Genomic DNA, 6870 nt, shown 5'->3' with positions numbered 1-6870 from the left:
GAGGCTTCTTTCTCCCCAGTTCTCTAATTTTGGGGGAAGCCAAGAGTTCCCACAAAAGATAGTATCACACTATTTCCTGTCTTCAAAAATTTGGCTTTGGTTTTGTTCTGTAAGTTGACATTCATCACTCAAGTTCTAGACGTTTTGTTTGTTTGTTTCTTTCTTTTTTCTTTTTTTTTTTTGAGTATTTGGATTGCTGTTCTTGCCTTGGTTTGCTAAACATAATAAGCCCCAGGTCTATCCATGCTGCTTAGGACATGATTGTGTGTTCTTCTTATGGCTGTGTAGTATTTTGTGATGTGTATGCACCACATTAAAACAAACAAACAAACAAACAAACCTCAAATCCACTGTTGCTGGTCACCTAGGATGCTTCCACATCTTTGTTCTTGTGAATGGCATGGCCATGAATGCGGGAGAGCATGTGTCTTTTTGATAGAAGGATTTATTGTCTTTTGGGTAGATACCAAGTGTCGTGGAATTGCTGGGTCTGATGGTAGTTCTGTTTTAAGTTTTTTGAGAATCTCTAAACTGGTTTCCACAGTGTGAACTAGTTTTCACATTGACCAAGAGTGTAGCAGCATTCCCTTTCCTTTGCTGCCTTGCCAGCATGTTGTTTTGACTTTGGAAAATTACCCATTGTGACCAACTTGAGATGATGTCTCATTGTGTTTGGGATTTGCATTGCACTGAGGTTGTGCATTTTTTCATGTTGGTTGATCACTTGAACGTCTTCTTTTTTTTTTTCTTTGAGACAGTATCTCACTTTGTTGCCCAGACTGGAGTGCAGTGGTGCAATGTTGGCTCACTGCAACCTCTGCCTCCTGGGTTCAAGTGATTCTCCTGCCTCAGCCTCCTGAGTAGCTGGGATTACAGACAACTGTCACCATGCCCACCTAATTTTTGTATGTAGATAAGGGGTTTCACCATGTTGGCCAGGCTGGTCTCGAACTCCTGACCTCAGGTGATCCACCCACTTCGGCCTCCCAAAGTCCTGGGTTTACAGGTGTGAGCCACCGTGCCTGACTAGCAGTGATTGTTTTTGTAAGGTAAAGTCAATAACAAAAACTAGAGTTTTTGACTTCTGTTGTTGGAAGTGGTTTTTTTCTGTTTTTCTCTTTTGTCTGTTGTTTGCTTTTATATCCTGTGAGCTTAGATTCAGGTTTTCCTCAACTGAAGCTCACTCTGTGTTTTCCTGTAGCAGTTTTATGCTTTTAGGTCTTGTGTTTAGGGTTTAATGTATTTTGAGTTTATGTTTGTGTATTGTATAATGTCAACGTCTTATTTCATTCTTTTGTATGTGGCTATCCAGTCATTTCAGACTGCTTAATTGAACAGACTGCTGACTCCTCATCTCATCCTTTTTCCCCTTGCGGACACAGTCCCACTCATGCTCTCACCCAGACTGGAGTGCAGTGGCGAGATCTCAGCTCTCTGCAACCTCCGCCTCCTTGCTTCGAGTGATTCTCCTGCCTCATCTTCCCAAGTGGCTAGGATTGCTGCTGTGCACCAGCACACCTGAATAATATCTTTCATATTTTTACTAGAGATAGGATTTCACCATTTTGGCCAAGCTGGTCTGAAACTCCTGACCTCAAGAGATCCGCCTAACTCGGTCTCTGAAACTGCTGGAAGTACAGGTGTGAGCCACAGCACCTGGCCTCATTGCATCTTCTAGGCATTCTTTGAAAAATAATGTGTTGACTGCAGGTGTGTGTTTAGATTCTCTTATGTCCCTAGGTTCATGGATTCATTTTTATGCCACTACTGTAGTCTTTGGATGAGTGGAGGTGTGCCACTACTGTAGTCTTTGGATGAGTGGAGGTGTGCCACTACTGTAGTCTTTGGATGAGTGGAGGTGTTACATGTAATTTGAAATTGGGGAGTGTGTGGCCTCCAATTGAGTTTGTATTCCCTAGAATTGCTTTGCATATTCAGGTTCCTTGGGTCTTCAGTGGTTCCATGTGAACATTTAGCCGTGTATTGTTAACATTTCATAAAACGTTTGTTTTATACTTCATGTCCAGAATTAGGGGTGCATTGGGACATTCTCATACTTGTTTGTATGCCTTGAGTATGGATAAAATCAGGGAGTTTCCCATGCTTGTGACCACGTGTAAGTTTGATATCTTCGATGTGTGAACATTCAGTATCCTCCTTGGTAGCTATTTTGAAAACGGCATAACCATATTGTTAAGTATCATCGCCCTGCTTTGGAGTGGAATACCAGAATGTATTCCTCTCCTGTAACTCTCTGTGTATCTATTGCCAATCCTTGAGGTCCTCTCCTCCACCTAGTCTGTGGTGACCACTACTGTATTTTCACCTTCAGTGAGTTAAAGTTTTCAGCTCCCACATGAGTGAGAACATGCAGGCTTGGTCTTTGTCTGCCTTTCTGATTTGATTGAACAGAATATCTCTAGGTGCAGCCATGTTGCTGGAAATGATAGGATTCCATGAATTTTGATGGCATCAAAGTATTCCATCCTGTCTGTGTACCAGAGATTCTTCATCCCTTCATCTGTGGATGGACAGGTAGGCTGATTTCTTTTCTTGGCTTTTGAGCATAGGGCTGAATGCCACCTGGGATGACAGATAATCTCTTCCATGTCCTGATCATGTCCTCTGTGTATATACCTAGGAGTAGAACTGCTGGAGAAAATGGTAGTTGTAGTTTTAGGATTTCAAGGAACATCCAAGTGGTTTCTTTAGTGTGCATACTAGTTTACCATTTCCCACCAGATGTGGAGACAAGTGCCTCCTCCGGAAATCCACACCTTGACTGGATTGTGTTTTCATATGTTTCAACTTTTTTCTTGTAGCATCTGTTGCATGTAGAGTGAGATGGAATCTTGAGTGTGTTTTTTTTTGTGTGTGTGTGTATGATAAGTGGTACTTGCTATGTTATTGTGAATTTGTTTTTAATTTGTTGTGTAGGACTGGGCAGAGGACCTGAAGGCATGAGGTTGATGCACAGGTCAAAGAGAAGATTCTCACCATCGCTGATGCACACAAAAGTGTAAGTGAAAATCACACTCAGATTTCATCTCACTCCAGTTAGAATGAATACTAGCAACATTTGATGGCAGTTTTGTTTCTATAGAGTGTGTGTGTGTGTGTGTGTGTGTGTGGGTATATACATTCACCCACACACACACAACCCAAGGGTGCAAGGGACATTTTGACATATGTAGGTGTAGTATCATGATCAAATCATCATATCTGGCATCTCTGTGACCTTCCATCATTATTATTTCTCTGTGGAGAGAATATTCAGAACCGTATTTTCCAGCTGATTTTGAAAAAATTTTCTAGATTCTGTTGACCCTAGTCACCTAGTCACCCTGCTGTGCAATAGAACACCAGAACAGATTCATTGTGTCTCAGTGTCACTCTGTACCTGTTACCAATATCTAAGTGTGGTTTTGATTTACATTTTGCTGTGGTTAGAGATGTTTGCCAAGTTATCATGAACTTGTTTCAATTTAATGTGTAAGACTGGCCAAAGAACCTGAAGACCTGAGAAGGATGCACAGGTAAAAGATTCTGAATCAACATTACTGATCCTCACAAGAAGTCAATCAAAACCACACTCCGATATCATCTCACTCTGGTGAGAATGAACGTTACCAAAATGGGACAGCAGTTTCATTGCCGTAGAGTATGTGCGTATAACCAGCGGGTGCAAGGGACAATTTGATCTGTGTAAACGTAGCATCATAATGAAGTTGCAGTGTCTGGCACCTCTGTGAGCTCCAGAGTTATGATTTCTCTGTGGAGAGAACATTCACAACTGACCTTTGTAGCTGTTTTGAAAATTTTGGTTTTCTGTTCTTGCCTTTTGTTCATAATGGCCTACAGCTCTGTCCAGGTTTCTGGTAAGGGCATGGATTTGTTTTTTATGGCTGTGTAGTGTTCCGTGGTGTGTATGTACCACATTTCCTTTCTCTGATCCACTGCTGATGGGCACCAAGGCTGATTCATGTCTTTACCATTGTGAGTAGTACTGCCATGAACATAGGAGTGCATGTGAGTTTTGGATGGAAGGATTTTCCTCTTTATAGATCCTTAGGAGTGGGGTTGCAGCGTTGGGTGGTAGTTCTCTTTTAGGTTCTTTGAGAAATGTCCACACTGCTCCCCAGGGGATCTGAACTAGTTTGCATTTCCCCCAACAGTGGACCTGCATTTCTTTGCTCATCTGCCCCACCAGCCTCTGTTGTTGTGGACTGTGTGTCATAATTGCCATTCTGAGCAGTGTGGATGGTATCTCAGTATGTTTCTGATTTGCATTTCTCTGATGATCAGTGAGATCGAACATGTTTTCGTGCTCGTTAGTTACTGGTACACCTCCTTTTAAGTGTTCATGTTCCTTGCCCTTTTATAAGTTTTTTTTTTTTTCTGATTTTATTTGTTTAAGGTCTTTACAGTAAATCGTAGATATTAGAGGTTTTTCAGATGCGTAGTTGGGGAATGTTTTCCCTCATTCTATAGGCTGTGTGCTGACTCTGTGGCTGTTTCTTGTTCTGTGCAGCAGCTCTTTTGTGTTTTAGGTCCCACTTATCAGTAATTGTTTTTGTTGCCGTTGCTTTTGGGGATTTGACATATAAATGCTTTGCCAAAGCCTCTGTCAAGAAGGGTATTTGCTAGATTCTCATGCAGGATTTTTTTTTTAATAGTTTCAGGTATTGGATTTTTATGTATTTACGTATTTATTTACAGACCAAGTCTCACTCTCATACGGGCTGGAATGCAATGGAGTGATCTCGGCTCACTGCACCTTCCAGCTTCTGCGTTCAAATGATTCTTCTGCCTCATTCTCCTGAGTAGCTGGGAGTACAGGCACATGCCACCACGCCCAGCTAACTTTTGGTTTTTTCTTAGACATGAGCTTCACCATGTCGGCCAGGGTGGTCTCAAACTCCAGGACCTCAAGTCATCCGCCTGCTTCGACCTCCCAGAGTGCTTGGATTCCCGGAATGAGCCACTGTGTCCAGCCCAGCGTTTCACATTTCAATCTTTGATTCATTTTGAGTTGCTTTCTGTACATGGTGAGACATAGGGGCCCAGTGTTATTTCTTCTACATCTAGCTAGGCCACTTATCTCAGCACCACTTGCTGATAGGGAGTCCTTTCTCCATTGCTTATTTTTGTTGATTTTTTTTGCAAATATCGATGGTTTCAGGTGTGCAGGTTTATATGTGGGTCTTCTAATGTGTTCCACTGTTCTGTGGAACCGGGTCCCCAGCTTTTCAGTGAAAATGCCAAGCCATTACCTTGTCTATGGGTGTTTTCTTGGAGTGTTTCCTTTGTTTTAATGTTTTAAAAATACCTTTAGCAGCCTACATGTATAGATTTCTTTTCTAAAATAATGCACACCCTATGTTTTCTTGTAGGAGTTTTGTGGTTTCAGAATTGAGTTTTAGGTCTTTAATGTATTTTGCATTGATTTTTGTGTTGCGTGACATAAGGGTCCTATTTCAGTGTTTTGTATGTGAATATTCAGTTTGCTCAAAATCATCTATTGAACAGGCTCTTTTTTTTCTGATTGCATCTTTTTGGTGTTCTTTTGAAAAACGTGTTCACTATATGTAAATTGGGGTTGAATATTTGGTTTCCTCATTCTGTCCACTGTCTTAGTTTATGCCAATAAAAGATTGTTTGGATAATTATAAAAGTTTGTGTTTTTCATTCATGCTTTTAGCTTCTAAGTTTGTATTTTTTAACATAATTTCTATGTTTATTATAGACTAAAGGGTACAAATGCAGATTAGTTACTGCCTTTGGTATATTGCATGACACTGAGACTTGGGGTCCAAGCAACCTTATCATGCAGGCAGTGGGTGTACCCACCAGGTAGGTCTTCAGCACATACCTCATCCCTTCTTCCTTTTTCATCGGGTAGTCACCAGTGTCTGTTGTTTTCACTTTTACGGTAGGGTGTATTCAATGTTAGCTCCACCTTATAAGTGAGAACATGTGGTATTTGGTGTTCTGTTTTTTCCTTATTTCTCTTTAGATAATGGCCTCCAGCTCCTTTCATGTTGCTGCCAAGGACATGATTTCCTTCTCTCTCTTTTTTTTTTAATGGCTGCCTAGTTTTTTGTGGTATATATGTACCACATTTTCCTCTTCTGATCCACTGTTGATGGGTACCTAGGCTGATTTCATGTGTTTGCCGTTGTAAATACTGCTGCCATGACCATTTGTGTGCATGTGTGTTTTGGAGAGAAGGATTTATTTTCCTCTGTGTATACCCCAGTGGTGGGATTGCTGGGTCAGATGGTAGTTCTGGTTCAAGTTCTTTGAGCAATCTCTCCGAAGTGCTTTCCATGGTGTCTGAACTACTTTGCATTTTCACCAAAAGTGGACCAGTGTCCTCTTTCTCTCCTGCCTCTCCAGTGTCTTTTTTTTTTTTAACTGCATTATCTCCATTCTGACCAGCATGAGATATATCTCATTGTGCTTTTGATTTATATTTCTCTGATAATTAGGTTGAGCATATTTTCAATTTCTTGGTTGCTCATCATCATCTTTTGCGAAGTCTGTGTTTATATCCATTGCCTATTAATTATTAGGGTGATTTTACTAATTGATTTGTGTAAGGTCTTTAAGGTAGATTCTGGATATTAGAACTTGGTCTGGTGCATAGTTTGGGAACATTTTCTCTCATCTTGTATGTCGTCTGTCTACTCTGTGGGTAATTTCTTGTGTTGTGTGGTGGCTCTTTAGTGTATTAGGTCCCACATGTCGATTATTGCTGTTGTTGCAGTGTCATGTGGGGTCTTAGGCATATAAATGCTTTGTCAAAGCTGATGTCAAGAAGGGTATTTCCTAGGGTCTCTTGTAGGATTTTTGTACTTTGAGGTCTTC

The 6870-nt window shown here is 40.9% G+C and overlaps 1 long non-coding RNA gene across 1 annotated transcript; it reads left to right on the top strand.

Annotated features, from left to right (window-relative positions):
* Positions 1 to 1607: 1607 nt before the first annotated feature.
* LOC110742445 lies at positions 1608 to 4931 on the top strand. Its single transcript, XR_004181197.1, has 4 exons — positions 1608 to 1790; positions 1859 to 2535; positions 2938 to 3019; positions 4882 to 4931. It is a non-coding gene; the product is annotated as an uncharacterized LOC110742445 (long non-coding RNA).
* The last annotated feature ends 1939 nt before the right edge of the window (positions 4932 to 6870 follow it).

The sequence above is a fragment of the Papio anubis genome, unplaced genomic scaffold (genome assembly GCF_008728515.1).
Source record: "Papio anubis isolate 15944 unplaced genomic scaffold, Panubis1.0 scaffold1218, whole genome shotgun sequence".
NCBI lineage: Eukaryota > Metazoa > Chordata > Mammalia > Primates > Cercopithecidae > Papio > Papio anubis.
This window is presented reverse-complemented; position numbering and strand designations above follow the sequence as displayed.